A 21,034-nucleotide genomic window follows, 5' to 3' on the forward strand; every position below is an offset into this window, starting at 1 on the left:
AGTGAATCTGGGAGGCACCCCCTCCCCATAAGTGCGGTGATTAAGGGAAGGCCTGTGAGCCTGGATGCCCAGCATGAGAACCAAACAGCCTTGGCACACGAACTACGTCGGAGAGAGCCCGGTGGGTGACCATGATTTCTCTCCACTTCTTGGGTCCAGCTGACTGTGAAAGGTGGCTTGTGACCAAAGTTTAGATAAAAGCAACCAAAATGATGCAGGCTCTGTTACTCACAGGCTCAGTATCACTCAGAGAAATAGCACTGTTGCGCCTGCGCAGATGAGTGGTAGAAACAGGCTTGTCTGTTATAAAATGCGCCCCGTGCTGCTGGCATTCTGAGCAGCCTGAGAACATCTGTACCAGCCACTTGGAGACCGTGCCTGTCTGTAGACAAATGCCCTCTAGCCCGTAATTACTAGCATGTCTTAAGCCTTTCCTAGGCTCCAGGCAGTAGGCTAAGCATTACTCTGTCAATCAACAAATATCCACTGACCACCTACTACGCATCTCCGGCATCTCCCAGGATTACAGGTATTGGGCATAGAGCAGTGAACCCAACAGACCTGTGTCTGCCCCCATGGGCTTCTGGCCTCAATCCAATATACAGAATTACAAAGTGTGAAAGCGCGATGGAGGAGAGATGGTCCAGGCAAAAGGAATAGTACGTGCCCTACTATGCAGCTCTAACCTGAAAATGTTCACCTACCAACTGGCAACATGAATTTGGACAAGACAGTTAATGGCTTAGGACTTCATTTTCATCATCAATTAAAGAAATAACAGTCACAGCTGATCCTGTTGCTAGCCCCAAAGGTGCACCATTTCCAGCTAATCAATGAGGACCCCCGAGAATCTTAGCAAATGCGTGGAACTCCCACCCCTGCCTGCTGATAAGGGGCTGGGCATGGCTGCCTTTGAATTGCTGGCACCCCTTCTGGGCTCGCGTCCCTAATCTTGCCATGAACCCTAACCCAGACCTTTATCGCTGGGAGGTGGGATTGGGGATGGTGGGAAACTACCTTCTTCGTGTGTTGTGCTGACATTGTTTACCATGACCATGTGCTCTATTAACAAAAATGCCAATTTAATTTTTTATTAAATGATCCGGTATTGGTACAAGGACAATCAGAAAAGTTCATGGAACTGAATAAGTCACTGAATACCCTACCCACATATATATGGGGCTTTGGTAAATGGTAAAAGGTATCATTTCACACCAGTGGAGAAAGAACCTATTATTCAATAAATGACATTAATGAGAAGGATTTGGGGGAAAAACTTAACTCCTTATTCCAAAAAAGAGTACACTTACAGCAAAGAGTTAAATGTATAAAGCGTTAAAGATGTAAGAAAAAGTTTAGTCATGGATGTGACTTAAAACACCAAGACATAAAGAAAAACCATTGATGAAATTTACTACCTAAAAATTTCAAATGAAGTATTTTAGATATTAAAAAATGGAAGCATAACCCCCTGTGTGCTCCCCTCCCAGTGTAGGAAGGAAAACAATAGAGCAAGTTATCACCCAGGCAAAAAGAAGTTGGTGTATTTCCTTCTTTGCTGGCTTTTATTCTTTTATTTGCCATATAGGGCTCCTTGAATCATATACAGGAATAAAACTCTGTATCCTTCTGCAACCTGCGTTTTTCCCCTCAAGGATATATCTTGGAGCTCCATCTGTGTTGACACAGGTAGGTAGCTCTGTTACAGGAAAATACAAAACTGCAACGGTAGCTGACAATGGTTGAGTGCTCAGTGCCCAGCTCTGGGCTCCACTCCCTACGGCATTACCCTTAATTCTTGCCCCAACCCGATCATGCTAGGAGTTCAGTATATCCCCATTTTACAGATGCGGTAACTGAGGCCAAGGTCTAGGCAGAGGGACTCTGGAGAACCCACAGGAAGAGGGAAACAAACCCCGAAATGGATGCTGGCCCAAACACTGTCCTCAGCAGGGCTGGCTCCCCAGGGAGCAGTTGAAAATGCAGACCCCCGTGGGCATGACAGTGGGCAGCGGCAGCCCAGGAAAGAGCCGAAATGCAGGCTGTGCCTCCGGAATGGTCCTTCCCCTCTCCTGCTGGGATTTAGCCCATTTACCCTAATTGGTCAACTTCCTAAACTCTAGAACAGTGGTTCTCAAAGCCTGGTTCCCCCACAGGCAGCATCTGCATGACCTGAGAAAACATTAGAAATGCAAATTATCGGGTCCCACCCTAGAACTCCTGAATCAGAAACTGGCGGTGGGTCTCAGGGATCCTCCCGGAGATGCTGATGTAAGGTCAAGGTTGCAAACCTCTGTCTGGCCTGTGAGATCCCCCTGCCTCTCTCTTTTAGCCTTGGCTCAGCTGTGTGTGAGTCCCACAGGTTCTTTATTAAGTCAGTATTGCTAATGATTCCTTAAACGGATATTTCCTAAACGTCCACCCTGAGCTTGGGTCTTTGCATGGGGCCCCTGGAGGTCGGGTCCAGTGGGGAGGCCTGTACGCAAAGAAGCCCATTCAGGAGCCCAGCTCTGACAGCGGGACCTTGACCTTCACTGAGTCCAACTGGGGTGTAGGGAACAGGAAGTGGGGTTGGATATGGAACCCCATATCCAGTGGGAGACCGCAGACTTACAATTCCCTCTGGTCTGAAATGCCAGTGCTAATATATTTACACTTATGCATACTAAAGTAAGTCATTTTTAATGATTAAAATGAGACATATAAAAAAATAAATGAGACATATGCATGGCTCAGAAAACAAGAATAGGCCAGAAGGGCAGAAAATAAAGATGAATTTCTCTATTCCCCTAGCCATTCACCTCCTAATTGTTGCATATTGTTTTTAATTTCGAAATATTTTGTAAATTTGCAAAACAAATGGCCCACTCATTTGGGTTTTCTTTTCTATGAATTGCCTGTTCACATCTTTTGCCTATTTTTCTACTTTCTACTGCTCTTTTGCTTGACTTTTTTCTCTTTGTTTTCTAGGATTTATATCCTATATTCTGAAGCACTGCACATATTATGGACTTTTCACATCAAGTATCTTGGTTTTTTGCCATAACAAACCCTGTTTAGGGACTTCCCTGGTGGCGCAGTGGTTAAGAATCTGCCTGCCGATGCAGGGGACATGGGTTTGAGCCCTGGCCCAGGAAGATCCCACATGCCGTAGAGCAACTAAGCCCGTGCGCCACAACTACTGAGCCTGCGCTCTAGAGCCCGCGTGCCACAACTACTAAAGCCTACGTGCCTAAAGCCCGTGCTCCGCAGCAAGAGAAGTCACCGCAATGAGAAGCCCACATGCAGCAATGAAGACCCAACACAGCCAAAAATAGAATAAAGTAACTAATTAATTTTAAAAAAGAAACCCTGTTTAATGCAATTGAGTGTGTCAACATTCTATTTATAGTTTTCTTTTTATCTTGATTAAGAATCCTTCCTTACCCTAATATCATGATATTTCTGTTTTCTTCTAAAGGTTTTCAGTGCTGCATTTGCATATTTAGTTCTTTAATCCATCTGAAATTTATTTAGTGAGTGATCTAATAACAGGAATCTAATTTATCTTTTTATAATAGCCAGTTACACAGAACGGTTTGCCAACCAATCTATTTCCTCTCTACCAAGCTGTCCATTCACCCCTGTCATATACACGTTCCCACAGAAGTGTGGGTCTTCTCTGAGTTCTATTCCAGTACATTAGTCTGATACCACCTGTTGTACTTCCCACTTAGCTTTAGAGGAAGTTTAAAATCTTTTAAGATATGTTCTTTCTTGTTTTATTTTGCAAAATTGCCTTGACTCTTCTTTGATCTTTTACAAAGTAACAAAATTCCAAAGGCTAAAATCCAGACTATAGAGTCTAAAATCCATAAAGAACTTATGCATTTAAAATCACCGTTGCCAAGTTTTGGGGCCAATTCACTAACGTATTTTTATTGGCTTCCCTTGAATTTGGAGGTTATTTTGAGAAAAACTGATCTTTATGTAACACTACCTTTGAGTTTTTTAGCAAAGTGTTATAAACTTCTCCAAAAATTTTTAATGCCTTTTATTAGATTTATTCCTAATTATTTTTGTTGCTCCATCATTTTTTGCTATATCATTATTTTAACTATGTGTCTAGTTCTTATTTCCTTGTGTATAGAAATTCTACAGATTTTTAAAATATTAATCATTTTTCCAGTAATCTTATGCAACTCTTTTACTTGTTGTAATGGTTTGTTGAATCTCTTGGATTGTTTTTTTAATTTATTTATTTATTTATTTATTTATTTTTGGCTGCGTTGGGTCTTCGTTGCTGCACGTGGGCTTTCTCTAGTTGTGGTGAGCGGGGGTTATTCTTCATTGCGGCACGCGGGCTTCTCACTGCAGTGGCTTCTCTTCTTGCGGAGCACAGGCTCTAGGCGCACGGGCTTCAGTAGTTGTGGCACACGCGCTCTAGAGCGCAGGCTCAGTAGTTGTGGTGCAGGGGCTTGGTTGCTCTGCGGCATGTGGGATCCTCCCTGACCAGGGCTCGAACCCGTGTCCCCTGCACTGGCAGGCGGATTCTTAATCACTGAGCCACCAGGGAAGCCCTCTCTTGGATTTTTGATATAGTCATGTTATCATTGAATAATGACATTTTTGTTTCTTTCCTTTTAATACTTATAATCTCTTCCTTCTTTTTTCTTTTTTTCTCAGCAGGGGTGGGCTTGGCTTGGAACTGGGGAGTAAGGAGAGCTAAGGCTTGTACTAAGGCCATTTCTGTTGGACTTTGAGGCCTTTGCTTGTGTGTTTGGCTGTATTTTTAATAAAATGATTGGTTTTTAATTATTTTTAAAAAGATATACCTGTGATCCAAATAAATCAATGTACAAGAGCACAGAAAGATTGTCCCTGGACCCTACCAGGACCTCTGGTGTAGTGTTGAATACAAGCAGTAATAGAGAAGGTTTTGTCTTATTCCTAACTTTATTGAAACATTTTCACCATTAAGAATTCCCTGGGGCTTCCCTGGTGGCGCAGTGGTTGAGAGTCTGCCTGCCGATGCAGGGGACACGGGTTCGTGCCCCGGTCCGGGAAGATCCCACATGCCGTGGGGCGGCTGGGCCCATGAGCCATGGCCGCTGAGCCTGCGCATCTGCATCCTGTGCTCCGCAACGGGAGAGGCCACAACAGTGAGAGGCCCGCGTACCGCAAAAAAAAAAAAAAAAAAAAAAAAGTAGAAAAAAAAAAAGGCAGCACAAACCTGGTCCCCAGTTCAGGTAAATGGGCTAATTCCTAGCAGAAGGGCTCTGACCCAGAACCTGAATTGTGGCTCTTCCCTGCCTTGATGTTGCCCACGGTCAATCCAGGCACCCACCTGGGGAGTGGGTGCAAGCGAGGACAGGATGTAGGCCAGCACCCACTCTCCCCAAATCTCTGCGATAAAAAATTATGAAAGATCAACCCAAACACAAGTGTTTAATGAAGATTATTAACGAGTGAGTGGCCAAGGCTGCCGCTTAATAAGGACTCTCCAGATTGGCACCTTGGCCTCGGTCATTTCATCTGTCACATGGGCAGCACCAAGGTGCCCAATGTAATCACGTTTGACCAGTAAATAAATTGATCTACGTGGGGAGCTTAACACAGGCTGGCACTGAATGTGCATCACTGTCAGCCACTACTGAGGCCGGAGGGGAGGAGAAAACATCTCTTACAAATTCGGGACAGTTCACATGTGGGGTGGCTATGGAAGACTACCCGAGGTTTCAATGCGCTCTGCTGTCCTCTGTGAGATGGGAGCCGAGCAGGAAGCCGTGGTATTTATTATCCCTTCTTCTTGCTTCATGCTTGAAATATTTCATATTTGCAATTCTTACATAGTAAAATGTGTCCACCTTTTTCTTCATAGTCCTGGTGTTTCAGTCATCGTTTCTCTTTTCTTTCTACTATTTTTTACTATGACTTCACCTTATACATCTTTTTGGCTATATCTGTCCTTCTTTGGGACTGAAAAATGATGCATCATTTTTTTAAGTCTTTGATTAATATTTTTTTGAATAATCAATTCTTTCTCTGCTAATGGGAACTGATACCTTTTGCCATTTCTCAAACTCCTACTGAGTTGTCTGCTTTTCTAGTACTAGATTATTTTACTTTTTGGTTAAAGACTGGAATCATCAGTATTATAAAAGAAAAGATATATGGGACTTCCCTAGTGGTCCAGTGGTTAAGAGTCTGCCTTCCATTGCAGGGGACACAGGTTCAATCCCTGATTGGGGAACTAAGATCCCACATGCAGCAGGGCAACTAAGCCTGAGCGCTACAACTAGTTAGCCCACGTGCCACAGGGAAAGGTCCCACATGCCGCAACGAAGATTCTATGTGCCGCAACTAAGACCCGAAACAGCCAAATAAATAAATAAATATTTTTTAAAAAGGAAAGGATATATGTTTATGGTAAATGAGTTTGAAACAACAGATAAAGGGTACAATTTCCCACTCCCTATCTAATTCCACCTCGCAGAGGTCTGGATTAGAGTTCCCAGCAGGATTAGGGAGCCAGAGGTGACCAGCTGTGCCCAGCCTGGGGTGCCAACAAGTCAGCGGAGCTTCTGGGTGGCCGTGACCCTTCCACTGGCGATGAGGACTCCCAGCCGGCTGTGTCTGCCTGCCTGAGTGCCTCACCTCCTCCTTCCCAGGCTCTGCTCTGTCAGGCCAGGGGTGTGGTCAACGTTAGAGCCAGCAGGAGGCTGAGAGAGCCTGGATCAGGCCCACATGCTGCCCAGGTCCGTGCAGGGAGGGAGGCCTGGGGTCCCATCTTCATCCCCCACTAGCAAGTTCCCTCACCTCTCGTGCCTCAGTTTCCACACATCTAAAATGGAAACAACATGCTCAACCTCTTGGGGTTTGGGGAAGGGAGGGATGAGAAGTCGTATGTGCAAAGCCCCTAATGAGAGTCCAAAGTGGGAGCCTTGACTTTAAAAAGGGACTCACGGGACTACTCTGGTGGCTCAGTGGTTATGAATCCGCCTGCCAGCGCAGGGGACATGAGTTCGATCCCTGGTCCGGGAAGATCCCACATAGCGCGGAGCCACAAAGCCAGTGCGCCACAACTACTGAGCCCACACGCCACAAGTACTGAGCCCACGTGCTGCAACTACTGAGCCCGAACGCCTAGAGCCCATGGTCCACAACAAAAGAAGTTACCGCAATAAGCCCGCGCGCCACAATGAAGAGTAGCCCCCGTTCGCCACAACCAGAGAAGGCCCATGTGCAGCAACGAAGACCCAATGCAGCCAAAAAAAGAAAAAAGGGGACTCGCTTTGTGGTGTGTTCAGCACGTACGGTTCCGTAGCATCGGCCCATGAGAAGGCCTGACTAACTGGTCCCCTCTCGGACCAGGGTTGAGTCAGACGCGTCATCTTCTCAAACTGGCCTCCCCCACCCCACCCCCATCACCTGGGTCCACGATGTCCCTCCACCCTGTGATTCCCAGCTCTGCCCCGAGTTGTCTCTTTCCCATCTTTCATTTCATAACTATTTATGGAGCATGTACTACGTGCCCAGCGCTATTCTGGGCATTAAGGATAGAGCAGGGAACAAAACAGACCAAAAACCCTGTCCTCCTGGGGCTTCCGTTCCACTGAAAGGACCTAATAAACTAATGAGTCAAATATAGAGAAGGTCAGGAGATGTCAAGCACCAGGGAAGAGAATAAGGCAGGTGGGAGGGTCAGGGGAACCTCCCGAGGGGTATTTGAATTATCACAATTTGCAGTGTTTTGTTTATTTGTCAGTTTTCTTATTTATTGCCTGTTGGTCAATATCAACACCCCATGCCCTGACTCCAGCATAAGAGCCCCAGGACGTGGGGGGCCTGTCCTTGGTCCACTGCTGTACCCCTAGGGATTACTTCTGTGTCTGACACATCCAATCACTCTGTATTCGTAGAATTGCAAGAGGAACTCTCACCCTCTAGCAGTGCTGAGATCTCAAAAAAAAAAAAAAAGTATTTAAAGTGTAAAAACCTAGAACTGGCTGAAATCCTCAAAGGAACTTCATTCAAATACCTTACAGTGCTTTGCCCATTCCTCACGGCTTCCCAATTTTACTTTGGCCTTAAGGAAAAGTTGAAAAATACAAGTGGACCGTGAAGTAAGAGTGAGGTGGCAATCTAACTAAAGATGCTTCTGACTGAGGCTCATAGTAAGTGTTAGTTACGAGTAAGTATTCATTTCTTTATCCCCCAAGGGGACTGGGGGCCAAACGTCAGGAGGATGATGTCACAAACATAGGTGCATTTTTGTGGGGAAAAGGGTCAGAGCCAGGGTGACTACATGTTTTATCCGACAGGGCGTTTTTGAGAGTCAAAGGGGTCGATGTTAGTCATTCCCCCAGCTCAGGAGATGCCAATCAGAAAGATCTCAAGGAAACCTGAACACAGATCACCCTAGTCAGGCGGCTCAGCCAGGGGCGGGGGTGAGGGCGATTTCGCCCCCAGGGAACATTGGGCAACGTCTGGAGACATTTTTGGTTGTCACAGCTGGGGGGCGGTGGTGTTTACTGCAGGCATCTAGCGCGTGGAGGCCAGGGATGCTGCTAAACATCCTACAATATATAGGACACCACCCCCTCTCCCCACCACCAAGAGGTCTCTTGCCCCAAATGTCAGCAGTGCCAAGAATGGGAACCCCTGACCTAGTTAAAGACTTTTCATCTGATGTAGAGTGGGGTTGGGGTTGATTTTTCAGCTTTTTTTGGAGGGTTCTGGGTGAGCTTTTAATTTTAATTTAGTACGCCCGCTGCCCGGCTCTGGCACAACCGTCTAACTTTACCCAGGAAGCAGCTGAGCTGTTAACACCTGCAGTGGAATTGTGCTGGGCTAACGTCCACTGTGGAAAGTTGCTAATTTCTTGTTCGTTTTAATGCTGTGTGTGTGTGTGTGTTTTTTTTTTTTTTTTTTTTTTTCTTTAAATTCCGGAGGGGGAACAGACTTAACTCATTTGCATTTCTAGGCTCTCATCTGAGTAGCCATTCACAAACACATACAACTTAACACTGGCTTTGTTCTCTCCACAGTGCTTGATGTCATCTTTGGCTTCTGCCTCGTTATTTTAAGCACCTGGGAGACATTCCATTGTATGGATGCACCCTGCTGAACTCTTCCCCCTTAATGGACCCTTAGGTTATTCCAGTTTTTCCTGTCCTTACAAAGAGAGATAAAAGGAGCATCCTGATGCTTGTTTCTGAAGATGAGGTCCCAGGAATTGAAACTGCTGAGTCACGGGGTCAGCTCAGATTTGTCTTGTTAAAACTCTTCTACAGGGTGGAACTTTTAATACCATGATCATATATCCCCTGAATCTAAATAAGTACATATACATATATATGTTAATTTCCTCCCCTGTAGGGAAGACCAAGGTCTAAAGCATTCCTTGACATCTGTTACTATTAAGAGGAGACACTGTTTTATCAGAGCCAAGAAATCCCAGCTAATTGGATGCGATGTCTTTGTGAGGGCCAAGCCCAAAGGACAGTAATTACAGGAAAACAATCCTTTTCACTGGGGACATTTGGGGTCAGCCTAGTGTATAAACCTTACTCAAGAGAGCCCAGTGCATGGGCACAGTTTCTGCTACTTCCTGTGTCTACCCTACTGTGGAAGGTGGATGGTTATCAGAGCCGTTTTAGGTGGAAGTATGGTGAAAGCTGTTATTCACCAGTTCTCGGGTATCTACAGGGAGGCCCCCGATTAACGGTGGGAGGAGGTCTTGTCCGCTACTGAGTGCATTCTTCCGCCTAGGGTGATGGGCCTTCCCAGAAGGCTGGGGCAGCTCCTGAGCCTGGGTCTCAGGAAGAGAAAAGCTGACTTGCTTACAGAATACTCACAAGGCAGCAGGCTGATCATCTGCCTGCAGATGACAAACCTCTGTGAAGGACCCACTGCGCTCCCTCTGTTCTATGCACTGATGTACCGTCACTAATGAGATTGACCTCAATCTGGCTTCCATGGGGCTCCTGATCTACTAGGGGGGATGGATTTAATTAAAACATCACACAAATATACAGTCACAAAGCGTGGCATGGGGTTGGGCTTAGGATGGGGGCAGTACTCCAGGCAGAAGGAACAGCACTTGGCCAGCCGTGCACCTCCGACGTGGTGAATCCTGCCCACTCCGCAGTGTGGCCTTGAGCTGATCACCTAGCTCCTCTGAACCTCCCCCTTTCACCTCCAGAGTAGAAATAATAACCATAGCTTCACTATGTTGAACAGTGCCCATATAATTTTTCATCTATAGGACGCTTTTGAGAATAATAAAAGGACACTTTTAGGGAATTCCCTGGTGGTCCAGTGGTTAGGACTCTGAGCTTCCACTGCAGGGGGCCTGGGTTTGATTCCTGGTCGGGGAATTAAGATCCTGCAAGCTGCACAGTGCAGCAAAAAAAAAAAAGGACCCTTATTTTTTTATTTTTTTTTTTTTTGCGCAGGCCTCTCACTGTTGTGGGCTCTCCCGCCCGGAGCACAGGCTCCGGACACGCAGGCTCAGCAGCCACGGCTCACAGGCCCAGCCGCTGAGCGGCAATGTGGGATCCTCCCGGACCGGGACACGAACCCGCATCCCCTGAATCGGCAGGCGGACTCTCAACCACTGCGCCACCAGGGAAGCCCCATGGACACTTTTAATAATGATGCTGGGAGACCAGGCATGACCCAGGTCTCCTGTGGGCGAACAAGGATGCTTGAGCCCTGCTCTCGTGAACACACGGTGTATACCGGCCGGAGCACTGCATACTCGCCTTCACCCACAGAGCAGGAAGCATTATCCTGATTTTACAGATGAAGAAACTACCCATATTTGCAGGAGGCAGGATTTTTATGCAGGACTTTTTGACTCCCAAATCCATGAGGGGGATTATTATGTTATCCTGAGATTAGGCTGAAATACTTGCCTTTAGGCTTGTTGTCCTTTCCAAAATGTATTCAAGTTGTCTGGCCGTAGGAGGAGCTTCAAAAAATGGGAACTATTACTATTGTAGTTAGTGAGAAGAACTAAAACTCACATAATCCCCGTGTCAAGCAATGCTGGGATCAGGTGAAAGTCACTTGCTGCTGGTTCCACGAAATACCTGCTTCTGGAAAACTAGATTATTCATCAGCTCTGCTTTCAAAACTCCACCTCCCTGGGCCCACCATTCCAAAACTGTTGTGTCAGAAACAGCCGGATTCCAACCAGTTCGCTGCCTTGCAAAACTGCTTTAAAATCACCCAACCAGGGCCCTAAAACCCTATAAATACCATTCCCTAATTTCCCTAATCTGAGACTTTGTTGAAGTGGTGTTTTCCTTTACTGCAGGAGGTATAATAACCCAGCTTTGCTCGATCGGCAGGTTTTTCTGGTGGAATTAAACCAGTGGAATTAAGGTCTAGGAAGGCATTAAAAATGCTTTTTGCTATTATTCTACAAAATGGAAGTAACCAAATGTGCTAGACACAATAATGGCCTCCAAAAGATATCCACATCCAAAGCCCTGGAACCTGTGAATATGTCGCCTTACACGGCAAAAGGAGCTTTGCAGATGTGATTAAGGGTCTTGAGGCGGGAAATCATCCTGGATTGTCGGGATGGACCCAATGTCATCACAGGGATTCTTACAAGAGGGAGACAGGAGATGAGAGTCAGAAGTAAGAGATGTGATGATGGAGGCAGAGGCTGGAGTGATGGCTTTAAGGATGGAGGAAGGGGCCCTGAGCCAAGGGATGCAGGCAGCCTCTAGAAGCTGGAAATGGCAAAGAATGGATTTTCCCCTAAGGCCTCCAGAGGGGACACAGCTCTGCCAACCCATTTTAGACTTTTGCCTTCGAGAACTCTAAGAGAATACATAGGTGCTGTTTTAGGTCCCTGAGTTTATGGTAATTTGTTACAGCAGCCATAAGAAACAAATATGCCAAACATTCAAGAGACAAACTATGGGGGCCTCCCTGGTGGCGCAAGTGGTTAAGAGTCCGCCTGCCGATTCAGGGGATACGGGTTCGTGCCCCGGTCTGGGAGGATCCCATATGCCGCGGAGCGGCTGGGCCCGTGAGCCATGGCCGCTGGGCCTGCGCATCCAGAGCCTGTGCTCCGCAACGGGAGAGGCCACAACAGTGAGAGGCCCACATACCGCAAAAAGAAAAAAAAAAAAAAAAGAGACAAACTATGTGAGAGTGGCCAGCAGAGAACAGCAGAGGAGCTAGAACACGGTCTGGAACTAGACTACCTGGGTTCGATTCCCTCCCCTGCCACTGCCAGGCTGGGTGATGTTGGCTGAGTTACTAAGTAACCCTCTGAGCTTTAGTCTTTCCATTTATAAAACAAGGATGATACAGATAACTGCCTTGTAAAGTTACTGTGCTGATAAAAGGAGAGCTACTGTGCAATGAGCCCAGTGCAGTGCCTGGCACAGAGCAGGTGCTTAATAAATACGTCTCAGCAGTGAGGTTAGAAATGGAGCAGCTGGGGAACCGCTCCCTGTTCGTTTTCTCAGGCTAGACTAGAAAGCATGCGTTACTGGGATAACCAGGTGAATCTCAGTTACACCACTGCTGTCTGCCATAGGTACATAACACATCCTTCTGACGCTTCATTTCTTTTTTTTTTTTTCAATTTTTAAATTTTCTTCCTTTATTGAAAAACTTTTCAGATGGCTGATTTTCCTTTTTTTTTTTTTTTCTTTTTTTTTCGGTATGCGGGCCTCTCACTGTTGTGGCCTCTCCCGTTGTGGAGCACAGGCTCCGGACGCACAGGCTCAGTGGCCATGGCTCACGGGCCCAGCCGCTCCGCGGCATGTGGGATCTTCCTGGACCGGGGCACGAACCTGTGTCCCCTGCATCGGCAGGCGGACTCTCAACCACTGCGCCACCAGGGAAGCCCTGATTTTCCTTTTTAAAAAAAAATTTTTTTTGCTTTTTTTTTTTTTTTTTTTTTAGTTTCTGCTTTATAACAAAGTGAATCGGTCATACACATACACCTGTTCCCACATCCCGACGCTTCATTTCTTAATTCACACAATGGGTTGTGTGAATTAACAGCTGAAAAAATGTTTTCCAAGGATACATGCCATGTTTGTCTCTGATCTGGGGGTAGGGGGTCCTGAGGGAGCTGAAGCCCCTTGGGCCCGACCTTCCTTCTCCACAGTCGCTGTTTCTTCTCAGGCTCCGGACGTGCCTCTCGCTCAATCTAGGTATCAACACTGTTTTCTTTTTCAATTTTATTTATTTATTTATTTATTTATTTATTTATTTATTTATGGCTGCGTTGGGTCTTCATTGTTGCGCGGACTTTCTCTAGTTGTGGTGAGTGGGGTCACCTCTTCCTCGCAGTGCGTGGGTTTTCTCATTGCAGTGGCTTCTCTTGTCGTGGAGCACAGGCTCTAGGCGCACGGGCTTCAGTAGTTGTGGCACATGGGCTCCGTAGTTGTGGCTCACAGGCTCTAGAGCACAGGCTCAGTAGTTGTGGCGCACGGGCTTAGTTGCTCTACGGCATGTGGGATCTTCCCGGACCAAGGCTCGAACCCCTGTCTCCTGCATTGGTAGGCGGATACTTAACCACTGAGCCACCAGGGAAGTCCCTCAACACTGTTTTCTAAAATGGGGATTGGTGACCTTCCCAGGCACCACCGAGGTAGATACTGTGATGTGCGATGTGCGTGAAATGCAGCCAGCGTCTGTTCTGGAGCCTCTGGGCCTGAGATTGAGAGGGTGGAGGGGTGGGAAATTACTGGCTGTTATTTCAACGTTGTCAAACAATTTTTTTCTGCCAGTTTTATTGAGATATAATTGACGTGTTCAAATACTTTTGAAATGATACTCATTTTTAGCATTATTCCAAAAAATGATTTTTTCTGAAAACAAAATAAAACAATTTGTTTTCTGAAACAAACAATATGATTCTAGTTCAAAGATAAAAAATTCAATAGATTGAAACATTTAAAAATTCAAATAGGGAACACCTAAATATACATGTAGATTTGGTATATGATAAAGGGTATCATTTTCCTAACAGTGAGAGAAGAAATGGTTATCCAATAAATCATATGAAGTCCTACTTGGAAAAATAAAAATAAATCAAGAAAGCAGAGATTTAAAATGGGAAAATCTTGGGGCTTCCCTGGTGGCGCAGTGGTTGAGAATCTGCCTGCTAATGCAGGGGACACGGGTTCGAGCCCTAGTCTGGGAGGATCCCACATGCCGCGGAGCAACTAGGCCTGTGAGCCACAACTACTGAGCCTGCGCGTCTGGAGCCTGTGCTCCTCAACAAGAGAGGCCGCGATAGTGAGAGGCCCGCGCACCGCGATGAAGAGTGGCTCCCGCTTGCCACAACTAGAGAAAGCCCTGGCACAGAAACGAAGACCCAACACAGCAAAAATAAATAAATTAATTAATTAATAAAAAATAAAATAAAATAAAATAAAATGGGAAAATCTGACTTGAGCCTTAAATGCACCATCTGCAGGGCCTAGCTCCCCAGGTGGGCGACTGGAAATGCCCAGTCCCTTTGGGAATGACAGTGGGCCTCAGAAAACTCTCTTCCTTCTTCCTGCTGGGAATTAACCCAACTACCCTTCTTGGCAGTCTTCCAAAACTCTAGACCTCAAGTGTTCTCAATGCTACCCTCAATTGTTAACGTGCATGAGAATCGCCTGGAGGGACTGTTAAATGGTGGATTGCTAGGCATAATCCCTGAGCTTCTGATTTTGATTCAGTAGCTCTTGAGGGGGAGGGGTGGGCAGCAATTGGGTGGTGCTGATACTGCAGGTCTAAGGACCACACTTTGAGAACCACTAGCCTAGGACTGGAGATCCGTGGGCTCGGGGCTCTGTGAGCCAGAACTCAGAGTTGTGCCTGACACAATCATCAAGAATGGAGCCAACTCTGGGTGCGCAGTTAATATTCAACTGACAATCCTAAAAGCCCACTCACTGCGTTTGCGAGGGTCTTTGCCCAAGACCAGAGGCCCTGCTGCTGAACACCTGGAGGAAAATCAAAGAGGTCCCTGGCCTCTGGGAAGTCAGAGTCCAATGGGCACCTGTAAGCAAAGAAGCCCATACGTGGGCCCAACATCAGCAGAGGGAGCTGGCCCCATGCTGAGTAGGGCAGGGGTATGTCAGCAGGTGAGTGACAAGGTACATGAGCTACAGAAGAGCCTGGTGACTGTGGTCCAACTGTATGAGCATAAAAAAACATAAGGCTGCTGCTTTCTGCCAAGCCTTGAACCAGAATCTCTAGGGCCATCCTAACCATAAACATATGGGGAAGGGAACTGTGGGAAATGAAGTCCAGTCGAGGCAAATTAACTCATTACCAAGCCAACACAATCATGATATTTTCCCACTGATTGAAGCCTAAGTTTATGCCCTTTGGTCAAGTTTTACACTTCCTTTATAAAGATTTTACACTTCTTTTGCTAGGTTTAGCCTGCATATACTTTTCATTCAGAGTTTTGCCAATCATCCTAATAATACTGTCCTTTCTATCAAAAGGATCCAAACTTGATCACACTTCACACCCAGTTCTCTTATCTCTTCCGTCTTTTCCATTTGGAGAATTTCTTCAGTCTTTCCTCAACTCTCATGACCTTAACATCTCTTTTTTTTTTTGCTGTACGCGGGCCTCTCACTGTTGTGGCCTCTCCCATTGCGGAGCACAGGCTCCAGACGCGCAGGCTCAGCGGCCATGGCTCATGGGCCCAGCTGCTCCGCAGCATGTGGGATCCTCCCGGACCGGGGCACGAACCCACGTCCCCTGCATCGGCAGGCGGACTCTCAACCACTGCGCCACCAGGGAAGCCAGACCTTAACATCTTCGAAGATTATGGGACAAGTATTTTGTGGAATGATCCTCAATTTGAGTTCATCCACTGTTTCCTATGATGAGACTCTGGTTACATGTCTGCCCGGAATTTCACAGAAGGGATGCTGTGTTCCTCTCCTTGTCTCCTATCAGGTAGCACATGATTTCAACTTGTCCCGTGACTGAGGATGTGAGCACTGATCTCTTGATTAAGATGCTTTGGCCAAGTTCCTCCACAGTCAAGTTACTTTTCTTCTTCTGTATTTAATAAGTATTTCAGGGGGAGATACTTAATTTCCCATTCCTACTCTACTTTCACCCACTAATTTTAGCATCCACGGATATATCTTGTCTGAATTATTCCTATGATAACTGCCAAAGAGTAATATTCTAACTCCGTCATTCTCTCTACATTTAATTAGTGTGCACTGTAGTGTTAGGAAGAGCTTCCTGTTTTCGTCATTTATTTATTCATTTAAAAATTTATGTCAGGGCTTCCCTGGTGCAGCAGTGGTTGGGAATCCACCTGCCATTGCAGGGGACACGGGTTCGAGCCCTGGTCCAGGAAGATCCCACATGCTGCAGAGCAACTAAGCCCGTGCGCCACAACTACTGAGCCTGCGTTCTGGAGCCCGCAAGCCACAGCTACTGAGGCCCGCACTCCTAGAGCCCGTGCTCCCCAGCAAGAGAAGCCACGGCAATGAGAAGCCTGCGCACCACAATGAACAGTAGCCCCTGCTCTCCGAAACTAGAGAAAAGCCCGCGCACAGCAATGAAGACCCAATGCAGCTGAAAAAAAATAAATAATAAAATAAATAAATAAAAATTTGTCAGCGTGAACTCAAGGATTCCTATTTTATTCAGTGGGTTTTAATCCATCTCTGTCATTACTTATTTTGAAGTTCTTGTTGCCCCAGGTTTGGAAGTGGGAGTCGGTTCAAAACAGGTTTAGTGGCTTTTGATATGATTGCATCAGTCTTTGAGTGATTCCTTAGCATAAAAAGAAAGTTCAGGATCATCTTGTTCTTTTCCTGCCTCGGCCCTAGAACCAGCCAGTTCTCCTATTTAGAAACCAATATCTGGGTGCTAGGTGTGCTCATTGCTATTGGGATGTTGCTGCTCCCAGGCCCTCTTAGTGGACAAAGACAGGGAGTATGTGTGTGTGTGTGTGTGTGTGTGTGTGTGTGTGTGTGCATGTACACAGATATACATCTATATTTATTTATATTGGAAAAACATGCATTCTTACTAATCCTTCCAATTCTAATTCAGTTCCATAGGATTCATTCCAGTCTTCCTTCCTTCCATATTTGGACCTCCTTTCTCTTAAAGTACGATACATGGATCCCATTATTCTCAGTATATTTACTTATTTTCTCAGTCCCCTGTGTTCTGTGTTCAGCAAATCTCCTGAACCACTGGGCCACTGGCTCTCAGGACACCCTCATTAGGTAGACACAAACCCCTGCTGCACCGCTACCCCACCCTGTTCCATGGGCCTCCATCCTCATGTACATTCTACATATTGACTTCCATTTTACTTGATGATACTTTATGTACATGGATTTTTGAATTTATGTTCACAAGAAATATTGACAATGGTTTTTCTTTTTCACAGATTTGTCTCTGGTAAACCTAGCCTCAAAAAATGCATTGAATGGTTTTCTTTCATTTTTTATCTCCTGGAACAATATAGGAATTTTCCGGGTTTTTTAAGAACTTTCCTGTGAAATCATCAGAGTCCTGCAGAGTCTCTGTTCACTGTACTTTAAACTACTGATACTGTAACAAATACAGGTCTACTGCAGGTCCTCTAAAGTGATTTTGTAAGGTTATATTTTCCCAGAAAATTGACAGTTTCTTCTAAATTTTCTAATTTATTGGCATAAATCTGCTTCTAAGCGTTGGCTTACTTTTTAACCTCTACAGTACCTGTAGTGTACTTCTTTTCATTCCTCAAACTTATATCTTCTTCTTTCCCTGTAAGTAATATCATCAAGGTTTTACCTATTTGTTTTTATTTTTGAATAGCCAGTTTTTGGCTTGTGATACTCTGAGTTGATTCTAATTCATTTTTATTATTTTTATCCTTTTCTTCCTCCCATTTTCCTTGGGTTTATTCTGATATCCTTTCTCTAATTTGTTGCACTGGATATTTAGCTTGTTAATTTCAGCCTTTTTTCTTTATTATATATGTGCACTTAAGGCCTTATGTTTCCCTATAGTTACTACCATAGCTGAATCCACAAGTTTAACTAGATAGGATTTTCATTGCTGTTTGGTTATAATACTCTCTCACTTATATTATGACTTCCTCTTTTTTTTGTCAGTTTCTTTTTTTAAATTGAAGTATAGTTGATTTATAATATTATATTAGTTTCAGGTGTACAACAAAGTGATTCCATAGTTTTATAGATTATACTCTAAAGTTATTATAAACTCTTGGCTCTATTCCCTGTGTTGTACAATATATCCTTGTGGCTTTTTGTTTTTATACGTAGGAGTTTGTGCCACTTAATCCCTTCCCCTATCTCACCCCTTCTTCTGTCACTCATGAATTGTTTACAGGTTTGTCTTTAAATTTGCAAACATATAAGGTATTTGGGGGTTTCTTTATATAGCATTGGACTTAAACATAATGAAATCTGCATCACAAGGACAAAGTGAACAATTTGTTCCTGGCAAAACTCAGTTATAAAATATCTTTTCATTTACACCACAGAACATCTTTTTAATGTGTGCAGAGGGTGCATTTTAAAGTGATTTCTAGTTTGTGGGGCGGCACTGAGTACAGTTTGGCTACCTGGGCCCTACAAAGACCTTCAACTGGACCCCCGAGATAGATAAGCAGTCTAAGACAGGCACGAGGTACTGTGGGGGATAAAAGATGACCCCGGGTTCCAAAGAACCTAGAGACAGTGGGGTCAGAAAGAAAACACCCAGATTCATCATTCTTCATCCCCTCATTTGTTCATTCTTTGAGAATCTTCCTCCCAGGTCCAGTCTGCAATCTATGAAAGGATTCCTACTGTTTCTGATCCCCAGGCTTAGGTAGAAATACTTGGAAGGAAATATAGAAACAACGGCAGGGTCAAACTGGGACTTTCGTGTCCATAGGGTCGAAGACACTCTGGTGGGGATGACCCAACGTCCAGGCTGGGAGTGGACACCAGGTAGCCTAGCCTCTGGACGCTCCGGGAAGGTCGGCCCACCAAGCAGCTCAGGTTTGGGAGCTGCCTCTCTTGAGGGTTCAGGCCCAGGGAGCCTCAGATAGCATCTTCCCCTCCTGCCCCACTCAGAACTCCTGGGGCAGGTTTTTGTTCTCCATTAAATGATGGGGTTGCCATTGCCCCTCAGGGAGCTGGGGTATTTCCAGCAAGGGATATCCCTGCTCCTCTTCCCATAGGTATCCTCTTAAGCGGGTAGGAGGAATCCCTAGAGGCATTCACACTTCAGTCCTTCCCATCTTTGGAGGTTTCATTCATCTGAGTTCTTTTTTTTTTTTTTTTTTTTTGGTTGCGTTGGTGTCTTCGTTGCTGCACATGGGCTTTCTCTAGTTGCGGTGAGCAGGGGCTATGCCTCTTTGGTGCCTGGGCTTCTCATTGTGGTGGCTTCTCTGTTGCAGAGCACAGGCTCTAGAGCGCAGGCTCAGTAGTTGTGGCTCATGGGCTCTAGAGTGCAGGCTCAGTAGTTGTGGTCCACGGGCCTAGGTGCTCCGCGGCATGTGGGATCTTCCCGGACCAGGGCTTGAACCCGTGTCCCCTGCCTTGGCAGGCGGATTCTCAACCACTGAGCCCCCAGGGAAGCCCCATCTGGGTTCTAAAGCAGCTGGGGGTGGAGAGCAGCTGAGGGGTGGGCGGGATCCATGGAGGAAAATGCCTTTATTTGGGTCCTGACTGTGTGTCAGGAACTGAGGCAGGAGCCTGATGCCCACTGTTTGGTGTCCTTGATTTCATTTTTTACAAAGCAGTGAGTGGGGGCAGATGGCTTGCTCTGGGTCACAGAGATCTAAGTAATCTCTGAAGACAGCCCTCCTAGGAGAAGACATCCCCCTCACCCCCTCTTTATAACACGCCCCCTCCCCCGAGAGCTCCCAGCTCCCGGTGACACCGCACACATTAGTGGCTGTGAACCCAGTTTCCTGAGTTGAGCAGAGACAGGTTCAACTCTGGACCTCCCGCATCACACCCTCTCCCTGAGCCCCGGTCTCCTCATCAGCACAATGGGAAGAAACCCATCTGCAGGGCTGCTGGGAGGATTCAACAGAATAATAAGGCAGTAAAGTGCATAGTTCCATGATCCCTCTAAGAGAACAGGTATTTGGTCAGAATCAGACAAAGGGCCAGGCCCGCAGCCCTACAGTTTCCTGGGATGGAGCAGCTACTGAAAATGCTGCCCGGCCGAGGGTGGGGCCGCTCCCCTCCCCCTGTGTCGCAGTTTCCCCTTCTGTAAAGTAATGGGGTTTGGGGCAAGGTCGTCACTAAATGTCGGAAATTCTGCACACCCGGGTGCTGCCCAGAGCCCCCAGCCCCACTCCCAGGTTCCCTGGGCGCCTCTTTATCAGCACGTTGAAGATGCCGCTTCTAAAGGGTCATGACTTCCGTCCTCACTGGCCACATTCCTGAACCCTGTTCTGCGGTGCCCACCTGGGAGCTTCTGCCCTCCAGGGTCCTCGTCTGAAGCCAGAGCTTTCGACTCACTGCTAAACCAAGAAGCAGCAAGGCCAAGTCCTACAATATGAGCCTTGAAAAGTCTTGGCTTCTGCTTTCTTTTCTCCTGAGCCTCAGTTTCTTCCTCTTTGAAACAAGGAGGTCACACCTAATGATTCCCAAACCCCTTCCAGGGCTAAACATCCAAACCACCCAGACATCTTATGTTCTTGTTTTAAGGTAACCCTGAGGAAGGACATCCTTACTGCACCCTCCGAAAGCAATACCCATCGACCACAGACAGGAGAGTTTACAAAAGCCTGTGACAGCGACAATCTCATTTCTCGTTGGGTCTTTACCCACAAAGATGAGAGCATTGCTATCTACACGATTCAGATAAGAAACCTGAATCCGGGCTTCCCTGGTGGCGCAGTGGTTAAGAATCCGCCTGCCGATGCAGGGGACACAGGTTCAAGCCCTGGTCCGGGAAGATCCCACATGCCGCGGAGCAACTAGGCCTGTGCACCACAACTACTGAGCCTGCGCTCTAGAGCCCACGAGCCACAACTACTGAGCCCACGTGCCACAACTACTGAAGCCCGTGC

This window comes from Mesoplodon densirostris, chromosome 16, assembly GCF_025265405.1.
Source record: "Mesoplodon densirostris isolate mMesDen1 chromosome 16, mMesDen1 primary haplotype, whole genome shotgun sequence".
NCBI classification, from domain to species: domain Eukaryota; kingdom Metazoa; phylum Chordata; class Mammalia; order Artiodactyla; family Ziphiidae; genus Mesoplodon; species Mesoplodon densirostris.